The 17,117-nt window shown below is 39.7% G+C and overlaps 1 long non-coding RNA gene across 1 annotated transcript in view; it reads right to left on the bottom strand.

Annotated features, from left to right (window-relative positions):
- LOC137340864 (uncharacterized) overlaps window positions 1-6,384 on the bottom strand; it is a 273,978-nt gene extending 267,594 nt beyond the window's left edge. Inside the window, exon 1 of the long non-coding RNA XR_010966889.1 lies at window positions 6,179-6,384. This is a non-coding gene — a long non-coding RNA (uncharacterized lncRNA). The remainder of the gene's footprint in view (window positions 1-6,178) is intronic.
- Between the last annotated feature and the right edge of the window lie 10,733 nt (window positions 6,385-17,117).

Here is a 17,117-nt window from a genome sequence, read left to right as displayed (position 1 = left end):
ATTTTCTACCATTCGCAAATTTGGATAGAAGACTTTTTTTAAATATTCATTCTCAGGATGTGGGCGTCGCTGGCAAGACTGGCATTTATTGCCCATCCCTAGTTGCCGTTGAGAAGGTGATGGTGGACCTTCTTCTTGAACCGTTGCAGTCCACGTGGTGAAGGTGCTCCCACAGTGCTGTGCCGTAGGGAGTTCCAGGATTTTGACCCAGCGACTATGAAGGATAAAGCTAGGCCAACTTAGGATGCATGTGAGTTTGAGAAATGCAGAATATCCTGAAAATCCAAAGATAGTTCAGGAACTTTGATAGTATAAAAAAGTCCGCGATTACCTTCAGGTAGTCCTTAAGTGACCAGTAACTCTGCCAGAATTTTATCAGCACTTCACCGCCACAAAATCCACAATGTTATTTTCATAGGTGCAAGAACAATTGGCCAACTCTCATGATTTTTAACAGAAATGTATACTAGTAAAATCTTAATGGCCTGGGGAGAAAGTCTATATTTTACACATATATACAAGGGTTATACACAAATCGATGTACTTTTGTCTTCCGTCAGTGCAGATACCCCGATAATGCAACAATTTAATGTTAGATACTTCTTTAATTTCACATAACTGTAACCACAAGCCTATTTTTAGATTTAATTACAATGTACTCGAGATGGCAAAAATCTCTATTGAGTTATTTTTATGCGTTCAATGAGAGTGACAGATGTTTGGGATTCTGTGAATTAAATACAATGAAAGCAATGCAGTTTGATTGATATAAGTTTGATCAATATAAGTTTGAACTGTTGACTTTACAAGGCAATAAGTTGTTCCTTGCTTAATGAATATATTGCAGTTCCACAGGCAGAGTCATTTATGAGCATATGGGAACAAATTGCACTCCCCCTCTCCAATTCCTTGGCAACTTGTGTGTCGCTAACAGTAACTACACTTCAGAGAATACTTCATTGGCTTTAAGCGCTTTGGGATGCCCGGTGACCATGAAAGACACTGTATAAATTCAGGTTCTTTATTTACAGTATGGTTGTGCAGTGGTTATGTTACTGGACCAGTAATCCAGTGGCCTAGACTAATAATCCAGAATATGCATGTTCAAATCCCACCATGGTAGTTTGAGAATTTGCATACAATTTTTAAAATAAAAAGCTGGTATCAGTGAAAGTGACCATGAATCTGTCAGATTGTCATAAAAACCTAACTGGTTGATTAATGTCCTTTAGGAAAAGAACCTTGCCGACCTTATCCGGTATAAATGATTCCAGTCCCACGTCAATATGGTTGACTCTTAACTGCGCTCTGATGTGGTCTAGCAAGCCACTCAGTGGTATCAAACCACTACAAACAATAACACAAATAAAACTGGGCACGCCAGCTTGCAGTGGTTCGAGTAGGCGGCCAACCTCTCGCCTTCTCAGGACAACTAGGGGTAGGCAATAAATGTCAACCTGGCCAGTGATGCCCACAGCCCGAAAATGAATTTTAAAAAATTCTATAATATCACTGCGGTGCGCAATTTCATTTTTCACAGGAAGTTTTTCGTTTTTGAATTTACTAATTAGGAACAGCAAATTTATCTTCCCTATCCAGCATCATGTTGAGTTCAGTAGTACATAGTTGGATGATTTTTAAAGGATAACAGCAGATAGAATTAGAGCTATAATTCAGAAAAGAAGTTCATCTATATATCAAAAACATTGACATTATAGATCTAGTTTAACCCACTTTATAAATATATATGTCCTAGAACTTACTAAATATGTTGACATCTATTGAGGAAATATCAATACTGTGCCAAACTTTATTACTGGCAAACTGTATAATTGTGGTGTGGCTAGTTGGATTCCCAGCTGCCCATTAAATGATCAGACATGACCAGATTTACCATTGATGGCATAAGTAGCAGGACACTGGTTAGTAGGTATCAGGTAATGAGTTATTTTGCATGCTGATTGGTCAGTTGCTTACCTTGCTATAATAACAACTTGCATTTATATAGCGCCTATAATATTGTAAAACATCCCAAGGTGCTTCACAGGTGCGATTATCAAACATAATTTGACACTGAGCCACATAAGGAGGTATTAGGACAGGCGACCAAAAGCTTGGTTAGAGAGATGGGTTTTAAGGAACATCTTCAAGAAGAGAGAGGTAGACACGTTTAGGGAGGGAATTCTAGAGTTTAGGGCCTAGGCAGCTGAAGGCTTGGTCACCAATGGTGGAGCAGTTAAAATCGGGAATGCGCACTGCCAGGCACATTTGACTCTATGACAGGCTCCCGACTGTATTTAAAGAGCCCTAATTGGCTGACTTACTTTTGTCATGTACAGGTGGAATATGAATGTTATCAAACATGTGCATGAAGCTAACAGAACAATGAATATCTATTGGAATGGATTATACTCACTCATTAAATAAGGGATAAATTGTGAGTTCTCAATGATTATTTCAATGGGACGACAAGAAGATTCAAATTTAACTAAATATCTGAATCATCACCCTATTTTCATAAAATATACAATTCTTTTTTAATCGCAAGTATCTATAACATACCTGAGCTGAAAAGAAACCAACTTTAAGACTCACAATGCGGAAAGTATGGACTGATCAAACTAGCCTCAAGGAAATCAAATCCAAAAAAGGTAATAAATTGTTAACTTAACATTTGATTTTGTACGTGTCACTTTAGCCATAAAATATCATCGAAAACAACCAGGCTGCTGACTAGTTAAGCAAAACCAAACATTCATCAGACAAATGATTGATGTTTTCAGCTAGGAATAAAAAAAAGGTCAAAATTACCATTTTTGTCAAATAGAAGAAATGTGTACTGAATCCGTATTTCAGAAGCAGGCAGGTCAATTCCAGCCCTAACAAAGAACACTGAACCATTTGCTTTCCTGTTCGTCTAGAGGTGCCTTAGAACACTAACTGATTTGCTAGACATCCTTTAGATTGGCCTTATGGGACGGCAAGTCACTTTTGTTGGCCAAGTGGAGACCAACAGCAGGAGCTGATTTAATGATCCAATTTTAGGTCGGTTTGTGCAGTTAAGTCAGATCTCGTTATTACCAGTCACAGAAAGATTATTCAAAACTCATGAATAATTAAATATAATCCCTGGTATACATCACAAAATCTGACAGGGGAGCTCAAAGGATGAATGTTGCTCAACAAAGAACAATTAGGGGCCATAAATATAAGGCAGTCACAAATAACTCCAAAAAGGAAGTCAGGAGAAACTTCTTTACCCAGAGAGTGATGAGAATGTGGAACTCGATACCACAAGGAGTAGTTGAGGCAAATAGCATAGATGCATTTAAGCACATGAGGGAGAAGGATATAGAAGGTTATATTGATAGGGTGAGATGAAGTAAGGTGGGAGGAGGCTAATGTGGAGCATAATCATGGGCATAGACTTGTTGGGTCGAGTGGCCTGTTTCTGCATTGTGGTGTAAAGTTCCATGTAATTATATGTAATTTCAGTTTCTGAGGCTCTTTGGTGCTAACAGTAAAGTTACCCCTGGGACCAGGGTTCTGACTGAAAACCAACTAGGCTCTTTCAGAAGTAAACACAAGGAAATTAATTTTAAATAATAATTCTCAATATTAGGGAGGAGAGAAGCAAATTAATAGTTACCTCAAATTCCTGTTGGCAAATATTCTTGAGTTTCAAGTTACCAATTTTATTTTCAACCATTAATAGAAGACGTTTACTGAATTAGGGTGAAAGCTTCATCTCGGCATATTTGCTGACAACTGTTGAGAAATAAGACTTAAAGCTTGAAGACTGGTGGAATATATTGATATAGCAGTTTGCACAATGGAGTGGTACGATGTTCTCCAGACAGTGAATTTCCTATTCCATCCAGGCTTTCCTGAGAAGATGCCAAGTGGAAGCTGTCGCTACACAGAATGGAAGGAAATTTATATGTTACTCTTTTGCCACTGCTGACCAGAATGTAATTCTTAGGTAATAAATGTACAGTGATACAACAGATGTGTGTTATATTCTTCATGTGATAACACCATATTCCTGGGTTTAAAAAAAATCTCATACACATGATAACTTCACCTCTATTTCACCTTCCCCCTTGACTATCACAAATATGTTTTACGGAAGTACTACTGCACTTACAACCTGTACTGTAACTAAAGCACTAAGAATGAATGAAAATGTATCTTTTAGTTTTCTGCATTTACAATTGAGTCGCAGCCTTGTAAATGAATGAATATTTAGCAGCAAGATGAATTTAGTATCCTATATTTAGGAAGCACCAGGTTGCTTCGTTCATTGAGCGTTGGATGTCAGGTGGGTTCACTCATCCTTTCATTTCAAGGTACAATCAAATGAGCACCATGCCATAGAAACAGGTCACCACCTACATTGCTCATCAGTCTACCACATTATCAGTCTTTGGACACTCCTGGCTGTTGAGAACCACTCCCCATAGAGATTTGTGTTCAACTGGGACTTTCTTTGTCCAGAGGATTTCAAGATAGCAGCCAATCACGTCTGCAGCATGATCTCACTCATTCATAGCTCAGTTGGTAGCATTATTGCCTCTAAGTCAGAAGGTAGTTGGGATCAGGTCCCACTCCAGAGACTTCAGTACAAAATCTAGGCTGACACTCTACTGCAGTACTGAGGGAGTGCTGCACTGTTGAAGGTGCTGTGTTTCAGATGTGACATTAAACTGAGGCCCCGTCTGCCCTTGCAGGTGGACGCAAAAGATCCCATGGTACTATTTTGAAGAGCAGGGGAGTTCTCCCCAGTGACCTAGCCAATATTTATCCCTCAACCAACATCACTAAAACAGATTATCTGGTCATTATCACATTGCTGCTTGTGGGACCTTGCTGTGTGCAAATTGACTGCTGAGTTTCCTATATTACAACAGTGGCTACACTTCAAAAGTTCTTCATTGGCTGTAAAGTCTTTGGGATGTCATGAAAGATGCTATATAATTGCAAGTATTTTTTATATACATAATAGGAAGTGCATTAAACCATCCTCTGCAATTGTAATCTCACTATTCAAACTATTAGTTTTTAAAACTCACCATGATGCACTTCAGAATATATGAGGAAAACAGAAAGTAAAGTTTAGTTCACAATTGTATATACTCCATATAAAATGAAATACTGCACAAAGGATTTCCATACAATAATCTACAATGTATTTGCAAGAATAACGTAACAACTGTTATTTTTTCCAATGTGACTTACCATACTGCAACTCCAACGAGAGAATTGACAGTCCGTATCCATAAAACAGTATAAAATCACTCCCTCAAACTAAGTGTACTTTTGAGATAAGTATGTATCCTGAAGTCATTTCATGGTATTACGCAAATTTTGGGTTTGAAATGATACTTGTAATCTGTTTGGGCTTTGTTATATTGTCTGAACCCATCGGATTAGATTACTGAATCAAAAGAAAAATACTGCGGATGCTGGAAATCTGAAATAAAAACAGAAAATGCTGGTCTTCGACCTGAAACGTTAACTCTGTTTCTTTCTCCACAGATGCTGCCTGACTTGCTGAGCTTCTCCAGCATTTTCTGTCTTTAGATTAGATTACTGCCCTTAAAATTAATTCAGAGAATTGGCGACTCTATTTAAAGGGGAAGAAATATCCTTGTTTTAAGGAGGCGATTTCAGTCAGTCGGTTTTGAAGGAGCAGAATGTTATGTTTGGGATCTTTATCACATCACAGACAAGTGATTCGTGTTTCCAGAGATGAGAAAGAGCAGCTAACAGCTTGGAGGAATGTCCCTTCAAATATTTTAGCAGAAACACATACCAATATGAAAATCTCTTAGGAATCACGTCAAAGGAAAACATTACACAAGTATTTACAAATATTGATGTGCATCAGCAGCAAATACATAATATATTACTTTGAAACATTTACCTGACGAAGGAGGAAGCCTCCGAAAGCTTGTGAATTTAAAATAAAATTGCTGGACTATAACTTGGTGTTGTAAAATTGTTTACAACTTTTAAAGTAAAGGCAGGTTGCAAAACAGACTCATCAGCAAAAATGCACGTTGCAATGATGCACTATATGGCTACTGCAATAAACAACGTGCAAAACGATGCAGGTTCAATAAAGAAACAGAACTTGCCTGGGGCGGAGCAGATATTTAAAAACCCAAACACTTACCTGCGTGTTTGCATTTTCTGCACGAGCTGTCCTTCCAACCAGCATCCTGTCCTGGACTCCTCCTCGATTACAAAGACAAGTCCCCAAAGTTAACTAACACAAACTTCTTTAGCCAAGACTCCACTCAAATCCAGTCACATCAAGATTCCCCAGTCCTCTCCTTGCACTTAGCATTGATATATGTGAGGGATGACCCATCCCCTCCCTTCAACATCTCACAACTTTACACACAGGGCAAAAACAACGCGCGCGTACCCCCCACCTCATGACCCCGCCTTTCTACGATCATTGGCTGTTGGAAACTACTTCTCTCCAATCAAAAACCGACAGCCATCCCATTTTCAATTCCGGTTGGCTGAGAGTTATGTCAATCATCAAATAGCTGCCAACTTCTGTTTCGGACTGCATCCAGTTTTCTACAACATTTAAGGCTGGTTTTTATTTTCATTCTGGTTGCAAGTTTCATATTACTATTGATAATATTAATCAAATATTATATATCTATAATTATCATATTTACCTCATGGTCTCTATTTCATGAAAAAGGATGAGTCGCACCCATGACTTTATTATATGTGCAAAAAAGATTTACAAGGGTGATACCAGAACTGAAAGGTTATAACCATCAGGAAAGGCTAGAAAAGAGAAGGCTCAGAGGTGAACTGATAAAGGTCTTTTAAATTATGAAAGGGTTCCATAGGGTAGATGCGGAGAAGACGTTTCCACTTGTGGGGAAGTCCAAAACTAGGAGACATAAATATAAGATAGTCACTAATGACTCCAATAAGGAATTCAGGAGAAACTTCTTTACTCAGAGAATGGTTAGAATGTGAAGCTCACTACCACAAGGAGTAGATGAGGCAAATAGCATCGATGCATTTAAGGGGAAGCTAGATAAGTGCGTGAGGGAGAAAAGAATATAAGGTTGTGCTAATAGGGTTAGATGAAGAGGGGTGGGAGGAGGCTCATGTGGAGCGTAAACACTGGCATAGACCTGCTGGGCCGAATGGCCTGTTTCTGTGCTGTAAATTCACCTCCTGAGCAGCAGCGGGACCGGGTCAGGGATTAATAATTGTTGATCATGAATGTACCAGTGAGATTTTTTTGTTAATGTGTTAGTTTAACAGTTCTAATCTGGTGTACAAGTCATACCTTTATGCATCTCTAAATGTAGATTTTAATTTTTTTTATTCAGGTGTGCAATTTATAATTTGAATTTTTCAACTCTTTTCATTTTATTTTATGAAATATTTTATTCATTAAATTCTTCAGCTTTGCAGTGAAAGCAGTGTGAGTGTGGATCTGAATGTAATGTAATAACAACTTGTATTTATCTGGTGCCTTTAACCTAGTAAATGTCCCAAAGTGCTGAGTAGTAGGAGGGGGAGTTAGGACAGATGACCAAAAGCATGGTGTAGTTAAGTGACCATGGTCAACAATGAGGTAAGAGATAGTATCAAGCTAAAAGAAAAGGCTTACACAAATGCAAGGAAAAGTGGAAATCCAGCGTACAGGGAGAGATATAAAAAGCAACAAAGGGATACAAAGAAAGTAATAAGAGAATATGAAAAAAACTTGCAAGGGATATCAAAGCTAAAAGCAAAACTTTTTATAAATATATTAAGAGAAAGAGAGTGATAAAGGGCAGTGTGGGCCCTTAAAGACAGGTGTAGGCAAGACTATAAATGGATAACAAGGAAATGGCAGACTTGTTAAATGAATGCTCCACCCCAGAGTATTAAAATAGGTGAGGAAATTGCAGATGTATTAGTCATAATTTTCCAAAGCTCTCTAGATTCAGGAATTGTCTTTGGATTGGAAAACTGCAAATGTCACTCCATTATTTAAGAAGGGAAGAAGAGAGAAACCAGGTAACTACAGACCTGTAAGTTACATAGAATTTCATAGAGTTACATAGAGTCCACAGCACAGAAACAGGCCATTTGGCCCAATAGGTCTTTGCCAGCATTTATGCTCCACACAAGCCTCCTCCCATCCCTCTTCATCTAATCCTATCAGCATATCCTTCTATTTCTTTCTCCCTCATGTGCTTATCAAGCTTCCCCTTAAGTGCATCTATGCTATTTGCCTCAACTACTCCTTGTGGCAGCATTTTCCACATTCTCACCACTCTTTGGATAAAGAAGTTTCTCCTGAATTCCCTATTGGATTTATTAGTGACTATCTTATATTTATGACCTTTAGTTTTGGACTCCCCCACAAGTGGAAACATTTTCTCTACGTTTACCTATCAAACACTTTCATAATCTTAAAGACATCTAACAGATCACTCCCTCAGCCTTCTCTTTTCTAGAGAAAAGAGCCCCAGCCTGTTCTGCCTTTCCTGATAAATATATCCTCTCAGTTCTAACATCAATTGTGGAGATGTTACTGGAATCTATGATCAGACACAAAGTGACTGAACATTTGGACAGGTATCACACAGAATTACATGGAATTTGCAGCAGAGAAACAGGCCATTCAGCCCAACAGGTCTATGCTGGTGTTTATGCTCCACACGAGCCTCCTCCCACCTCTCTTCATCTCACCCTATCAACATATCGAGTTGTTCAAAGAGAGTTAACATGGATTTGTGAATGGTAGGTCACGTCTGACTAATCTAGTTGAATATTTTGAGGAGGTCTCTAGCATGTTGGATAGGGGAGTGTTTATGGTTGTTGTCTATATGGACTTCCAGAAGGCATTTGATAAGGTTCTTATCAGCAAAAATGAGAGCAGATGGAATTGGAGATAACCTTATGATATGGATTGTAATTGGTTGGGAGGTGAGAGACAGAGAGTAGGGATAAATGGTTCATTCTCTGTTTGATGGGATGTGACAAGTGGTGTTCCCCAGGGATCTGTACTGGGGTCTCAGCATTTCACCATATATATCAATGACTTGGATGAAGGAATAGAGAGTTGTATATCCAAGTTTGCAGATGGCACTAAGTTAAGAGGCACAGTATGTTGTGTGGATGGGAGGAGGAAATTATAATGGGGCAAAGACAGACTTTGGGCAAAATTATGGCAGATGGAGTTCAATATGGGGAAATGTGAGATCATCCACTTTGATCTAAGAAAGACAAATTGAAATATTTTCTTAATGATAAGATACTAGGAGCAGTAGAGGAGCAAAGGGATTTAGGTGTCCATGTATACAAATCACTGAATGCAGTGCACAGGTACAAAAAGTAATCAAAGGCTAATGGAATGTTACCCTTTATCTCAAGGGGGCTGGAATACAAAAGTGAGGGAGTGATGCTTCAGTTGCACAGAGCCTTGGTCAAACCCCATCTGGAGTATTGTGTACAGTTTTGGTCTTGGATGGGATACAGTGCAGATTCACCTGAATGATACCGGGCCTTAAAGGGTTAAATTATGAGGCCAGGTTACATAAATTTAGCTTGCATTCTCTTGAGTTTAAAGGTTGAGGGTGATATCATCGAAGCATTTAAAATGATTAAGGGATTCAATAGGGTAAATACAGAGAAACTATTTCCTCTGTTGAGGGAATCCAGAATAGGAGGAAATAACATAATCTTAAAATTAGAGCTAGGCCATTTAGGAGTGAAATCAGGAAGCAGGTAACTTGCTCCACCATTCAATTAGATCATGGCTGATCTGTAGCTCAATTCCATTTACCTGCCTTGATTCCATATCCCTCAATATCCTTACCTAACAAAAATTAAGTTAAGGTGCTATGTAATCTAATGATATGTTCCACCTTGAAGCTGCTACCTAACATTCTCCCAACAATATCATTGTGTGCAGGTTCAGAGGGCGAGAATAGACTATTATACATATTTTTAAAAATGGCTGTCTCCAGATGCAGCTGTGAGAATCTTGTCTCTCATTCCGGTTCTTGTGTTCATCCAGATGTAGAAAGTGCTCTGCCTATATCCAGACTTCACCGTGTTACAGCTGCTCTTAGTTTGCTATGTACTTTCTTCGCCTGCTTGCAGGCTTCCCGGTTCTCACGCGACGGTCTCTGGCGCCAACCCTGTTCCGCCCTCGTCATCATAACCTGCCTCCACACAGGGACCTGGGCCTCCATGGGGACGGGTGCAAACTCCTAGCAACTGTTTCAGTGAGACTGTCGACCCTGGAGTTTTTGGTGGGGGGGGTGGGGGAACGGGGCGGTTGGAGATGGGAGGTCATGTGATGGAAACTCCCAGAATATGTGCAACCAAAGTTGACACCCCTAGACACCTCCCCTTGGGAGCCTCTTTCATGTTGCCAGTGCTGTAATATTAATGCGTCATTAGATTGCTATGTATTTCCTTTGTCTATCTGTCCAAACATTTTTCTTGGAAACAGTCCAGCACTTGATGCAATTCAGCGAAAAATCACTGATGTGATAAAATCCCTAATATACGTACCTACCCGTTCATTGTTGCCTAATTAGCTCGCAGGAAAAGCCACTGAATAGCCCTATAAAGAGGTACTGTCTTCATGAAAAATGTTTGGCAAATGTTTTATCCATCAACTAACATCACTAAAAAAAAATTATCTGGTCGTTATCTAATTGCTGTTTGTGGGATCTTGCTGTGTGCAAATTGGCTGCCATGTTTCCTACATTACAACAGTGACTACACTTCAAAAAAAAGTACTTCATTGGCTGTAAAGCACTTTGGGATTTCCTGAGGTTGTGAAATGCGCTATAAAAATGCAAGTTCTTTCATTGTTTTGGTGCTGATGGGGACTGTTGTTGGCGGAGGGGCAGTAAAATAAACAGACTATTGGTCTCCCATGATGCAGAAGTATTCCTAGCGACAGGATTCTATTTCCGCAGCATTCCACATTTGACATCTGGCTGCAGGTGTTGGATGGTTAATGAGGGCTGATTCTACAGATTATTTTTGTATTGATGTCTGCAGTTAGTGGCTCTTAAATTGGACCTCAATCAAGTGCTTAACATTCTTTTTATAGGACCTTTTCTTGAAGGACAGGAACAATTTGGGAACATTCATCACATTTAATAGATACTTCAGTGAAAAGAAAGATTATGAATTCCTGCTCAATTGTCCTGAAGTTGTTTCTTGTTCAACAATCTAACAGTCAAAAAGCAAACAAATGTAAACCCAAAATTGGTTTAAATAATGATTTAGCCCAACAGGTCTGCTGATAAGTTAGTGTATGATTGATGAGGCACACTCTGGAAAAATATGTTTTGGGCTGATTAAAGTGTGATTGCCTGAAACTTTAAACTGAAGCAATGGTATTTTGAATGCTGCAAAAAAAATACTTTCTCCTAAATGTTTAAGACTTAACAGAGTCGAAAACTCAAATAGAAATATGTCTTAATCCAACTTTAACAGGATTTGAGAATTGAACTGTTATCAACTGCATTAATGTTTTATCCTTAAATTAAAATGATTAAGCACATCAGATAAATTGTTGGCAGGGGTATTGTGCGCTGGTATTAACAGAAAAGCTAATTCATCTTTTTAAGATTTTAAAAAAATGGAATGTACAGCACAGAAACAGGCCATTCGGCCCAACAGGTCTACGCCGGTGTTTATGCTCTACACGATCCTCCTCCCACCCCTCTTCATCTTACCCTATCAGCATATCCTTCTATTCCTTTCTCCCTCATGTGTTTATCTAGCTTCCCCTTAAATGCATTCATGTCTCAACTACTCCTTGTGGTAGCGAGTTCCACATTCGAACCACTCTCTGGGTAAAGAAGTTGCTCCTGAATTCCCTATTGGATTTATTAGTGACTATCTTATATTTATGGCTCCGAGTTTTAGTCTCCCCCAAAAGTGGAAACATCTTTTTTACGTCTATCCAATCGAACCCTTTCATAATCTCACCCCTCAGCCATCTCTGTTCTAGAGAAAAGAGCCAAAGCGTGTTTAATCTTTATGAATTAACTTCTCCCCATTGTCAACAGTTAAGACATTTGGGTTTGTTCTCTTTGTAAAAGAGGGAATTCGAGGTGACCTATTTGAAATTTTCAACATTATGAAAACATTTGGCAAAGCTGATCAAGGATTTTTTTCACTAAAATGAAAGGTTCAAATAACGTGAGGTGCAAATTAAGGTCGATGAGTAAGATGGAATGTCAAATGGACGGAATTACCCAGAAGGTAACAGTGCTGCAGAATAACTTACCAGGAAAGGCCATTGAAACAGGCAGTATGAATGAGATCAAGAGGCAGAGAGAAGGGGTTGAGGGATATGGTGAGAAGGCAGATAGGTATGGTTAAGATCTATCAAAAAGAGGCTGGATGAGTGGCCTAATGGCCTAAGGTGATTAAAGGATTTGGTAGGGTAGATAGAGAGAAACTGTTTCCTTTGGTGGGGAAGTCCAGAACAAGGAGGCATAACCTTAAAATTAGAGCTAGGCAATTCTGGGGTGACATCGGGAAGCACTTCTTCACACAAAGGGTAATGGAGATCAGGAACTCTCTCTCCAAAAAGCTGTTGAGGCTGAGGGCCAATTGATAATTTCAGGACTGAGATCGATAGATTTTTGTTAGGCAAGGGTATTAAGGGTTACGGAACAAAGGTGGGTAAATACAGATCAGCCATGATCTAACTAAATGGCAGAACAGGCTCGAGGGGCTGAATGGCCTCCTCCTGTTCCAATGTTCCTATGACTTTTGTGCTTCCTAAAAAATTCTTACTCATCTTCTGATCAAAATTCCTCTGTAATCCTAAATGTTTTAAAGAGAAATTATACAGGTGTTTGTTGGTGCTTCTCTGTTTCCATATTATGTGCTGTAAACTTCTACTTGGAGTTTGTCTGTAAGCAGACATCATGCACGGGAGCTTTAGAATTCAACGCTCAAGACGCAGTGGCTGTTACCACTGCTTACTGTTCATGGTATTGCTGAAGGACAAAATGCTGCAAATTGGGAATGTTGAATATGTACAATCATGCCGTCTAGTGGTCAGGAATGCGCTCTGGAGGTGACATTTTCAGTTGTTCAGGGTTTCAACAGCAGAGGAGCGATGTTACCGAGCTGGAAGTATGTGGTTTTGGTGATGGAGAGGATATGGGATCGGAAGCTCAGCTCAGGGTCAAATAGGAGGCTGAGGTTCAGCCTCAGATGGTGACCAGGGAGAGGGATGGAGTCGGTGGCTTCGGTCTTCCCAATATTTAATCGGAGGAAATTTCCGCACATCCAATACTGGATGAAATAGGTTGCAGTGGATGGAGCAAGAGAGAGAAAGACTGGAAGCTAGAGGTGAAAAAAGAAACTTTAAAAAGCTCAGAATGTGGCCATTTGTCAAATTAGCATATTAATGAAATTGAATAGTTTGAGAAACGTGCTAGATGACTCTCCCAACTATGGATGTAGTACTCAAACCTTGCACAGACTTGGGCCTCAGAGACAGTTATATGCTCTTGAATGTTTTGACATTTGCTTGCTAGATGTGCAACAACTTGCCATTAGAACAAAAAGGTTTCTGCCTCAGGCACTCCTAGCAGTCTGCAGCCAATTCAGGTTGACAGGGCCAAGAGGCTTTTAGCTCTGAGGACTCTGCAGCTTCAAACTGAAATGCTTCTCGCTGCCAGGCACCCTTCAGCATGTGCAGCAACTCAATCCCGTGATAGGATCCTGTCGCCAGGCTCCATGAGAAGTCTCAACCACTGAATCTGACCAGCAGAACTCAAAGGCCTGCTGTCTTCAGGCACATCCAGCAGCCTAAAGCAGCAAGCATTATCAAAGGGATTGACAGGCTTCTTGCCTCAAACAATTTAGCAGCCTCCAGACAATAAACCGTTTGTTTCTCAGCACAGCAGCTATTGGTCCAGGTCACCAGAACAGAGATTCCTGTCTTCGACGTTCTAGGATAATTAGTCCTTAAAAGAGTGTTGACATGAAAAAACATCTTTGGCAAACTTTTTTGTTGGGGGGAGGGCGCGGAGAAAGAAAGAGAAGCTAGAGACTAACTTTGTATCAGCTTGGCTCAATGGAAGCACTCTCAACTCTGAGTCAGAAGGTCTTGGGTTAATTCTCATTCCAGGGACTCAAGCACATGATCAGCCTTGACACTTTCGTGCACCACTGAGGGAATGCTGCACTGTTGAAGATGCAATGGATGAGATGTTAAACTGCGGGCCTGCCTGCTTGTAAAAGAAGAGCAGGGGACTTCTTGTGTCTTGGCCAATATTTATCCCACCATCAACACCCCCAAATACAACTAACTAGTTATTTATCCCACTGCTGTCTGTGGGACCCTGTGGTGGGCAAATTGGCTGCCATGTTTGCCTACAAAACAACTGCAAAAGTAACTCATTGGCTGCAAAGTGTTTTTGGGATGTCCCGAGGATATGAAAGGTGCTATATAACACATGTTCTTTTTTTCTTGTCTTGACCTCACATAATGATGTGTTCAAATGTAATTCCCGTTATTTCATTGTTCGTTGGCAAACCAGTAACAAAGGTTTGCCATGCACCTTCTCATGGGAACTGGGGTCCTTTAAAATGTTGGTTGCAAAAGCTGTTTAGACCCAGCTGCTGTCATTGGTTCAGGAAAACATTTTCTTTGAATTTTCCTGTAACTTCCAAATTCAAAAATTGCCGTGGGATCTTTTATTTCGTGAACAACCATCAAACTCTTTTCCTGTTCCTTCCATCTTGCAGTGTTCGTTCCTTGTCATTTGCATTTTCATTCCTCCTCTCTTCAGACTTGTGCTGGAGTACAGTTCCGCTGGTGCCTTGGTCAAGTCCCTGATCTTCACCACATATGAACCTAGACTTTACAGCAGGGTCATTTGACCGCGATCAAGATCAGGAACCCAGGCTGATATTTTTTCTTTTCCTGCTTCGGTGGGCTAAGGCAAATTGTAGCAGCCCTAACATGACCCTGGCTGAGATCATCTAACTCAGCTTAAACTGAGGATTAAACGTAAGAAACCCCAGGTCTGTTGAGCTGTGTGAGACATTAGAGGACCCTCCCCTATAAGATGAATCCTTGCTCAGCTCTTTCAATTTCATTAAATAAAAGCAATTGATCGAACAGAATCATTAACAAGGAATAAGAAGCTTTTAGGTTATATGCAAAGTCATTCCATTAATAGATATATGTGTTCAAGTTATAGATGTTCAATAGATAGATAATATATTTTGCCTGTTATGGCAGACACTGGTGATTCAGTCGATATTCAGGAGCTCAGAAACTATCATAGTTTCGAGGCTAGCTTGTCATTTTTCCATAAAACTTTTAAGTGTTTGGTTTATAACCAATTTTTTTTTCATGTTGTTTCCTTAATAGTTTTATAAATCCTTTTTGATTCATGTCATGTGACATCATTGTCACACCATCTTGTATTAATTTATGGCTGCAGTGCGTTTCCTTTTCACTTGACTTAATCTTCCGTTTGAAAGTAATCCTGCCTGAAAAATAATCCACGAAAAGATGGGGATAATATAGAAAGCTTTTCTTATAAGAGAGAGCTGTTATGTTGGAGATGAACCCGTCACATCAAAGAAGAAAGAACTTGCATTTATATAGCGCTTTTCAGACCTCAGAATGTCCCAAAGTGCTTCATAGCCAGTGAAGTACTTTTGAAGCGTAGTCACAGTTATAATATAGGAAACACAGCAGTCAATCTGTACACAGCAAGGTCCCATAATGTGATAACAACTAGATAATCTGTTTTGGTGATGTTAGTTGAGGGATAAATGTTGGTCAGAACACTAGGGAGAACACCCCTGCTCTTCTTCAAATAATGCCATGGGATTTTTTACATCCATCTGAGAGGGAAGACAGTGCCTTGGTTTAACATCTCATCTGAAAGATGGCACCTCCGACAGTGCAGTACTCCCTCAGTACTGCACTAAAGTGTCAGTCTGGATTATGTGCTCAAGTCTCTGGAGTGGGACTATGAACCCACAACGTTCTGACTCAGAGGGAAGAGTGCTACCAAATGAGCCGTGGCTGACAACGATTGATGAAGCTGTTCAGATTGGAGCTGAGCTTGCTTAGCTGGTTGAGAAAGCGCCTCGATTTGTGGTAGAGGTTTCACAATATAAGTACAATTATTGGCAAAGAATGCTACTTGCACAGAAGGTGGTGCTGGTTGATCAATGTGTGGCTGTCGATTTTTTCCAGTTGCTGATGAAGTTATTTTGATTTTGAATATAAATGTCTGCAAAGTGATGACTCACATACAAACTTGTAAATTGAAACAAAATCATGTCTAATTTGATTGAAATTCACAGGTGAATCAGAGGAGCTATTGTTTCAATAATCATGAGGTATGAATGTTGGTCTAACGCAGACTGAACAGATGCAATGATACAGATATTAAAATTTTCATCCTTGCTTTCCAATCCTTCCATGACCTCGCCCCTCCCTTTCTCTGTAACCTTCTCTAGCCCTACAACTCTACGCTCCTCCAATTCTGGCATTTTCATCATTCCACCATTGGCGGCCGTGCCTTCAGCCGTCTAAGCCCTAAGCTCTGGAATTCCCTCCCTAAACCTCTCCGCCTCTCTCTCCCCTCCTTTACGATGCTCCTTAAAATCTACATCTTTGAATAAGCTTTTGGTCACCTATCATGTGGCTCGTGCCAGGTGTTGTGTGTCACACAATGAGACATTTGCAGTGGAATCATATCATATAGAATGGAGGTAATTTTGCTTTTGGGCGATAGTGTAAAACAGGCTTCAGCGAATCGTCAGCCTGCTTTTCATCTCTCACGATTTTTATTTCCATTGATTTTCGCCCAAAGTCAAAATTACCCCCAATGTGTGGAGACTGATTTTTTAAAAAGTATTGATAACTAGAGTTAAATATAATGTGGATATACCACAGACTGTATATGGAACAAAACCGGGACTCACTGGTGACTTTCATATTTGAGGGCAGTTTGAGGAGTTTTCCTGTAACAGGATTACATATATATCTATTATTAGAAATGAATGTACTTTAAAATATTATTTCTAACACCTAATAAGACTATGCTGTGAACATT

This window comes from Heptranchias perlo, chromosome 22 (genome assembly GCF_035084215.1).
Source record: "Heptranchias perlo isolate sHepPer1 chromosome 22, sHepPer1.hap1, whole genome shotgun sequence".
Taxonomy (NCBI): domain Eukaryota; kingdom Metazoa; phylum Chordata; class Chondrichthyes; order Hexanchiformes; family Hexanchidae; genus Heptranchias; species Heptranchias perlo.
The sequence above is the reverse complement of the archived record's forward strand: the minus strand, read 5'-3'. Positions and strand labels throughout refer to the sequence as shown.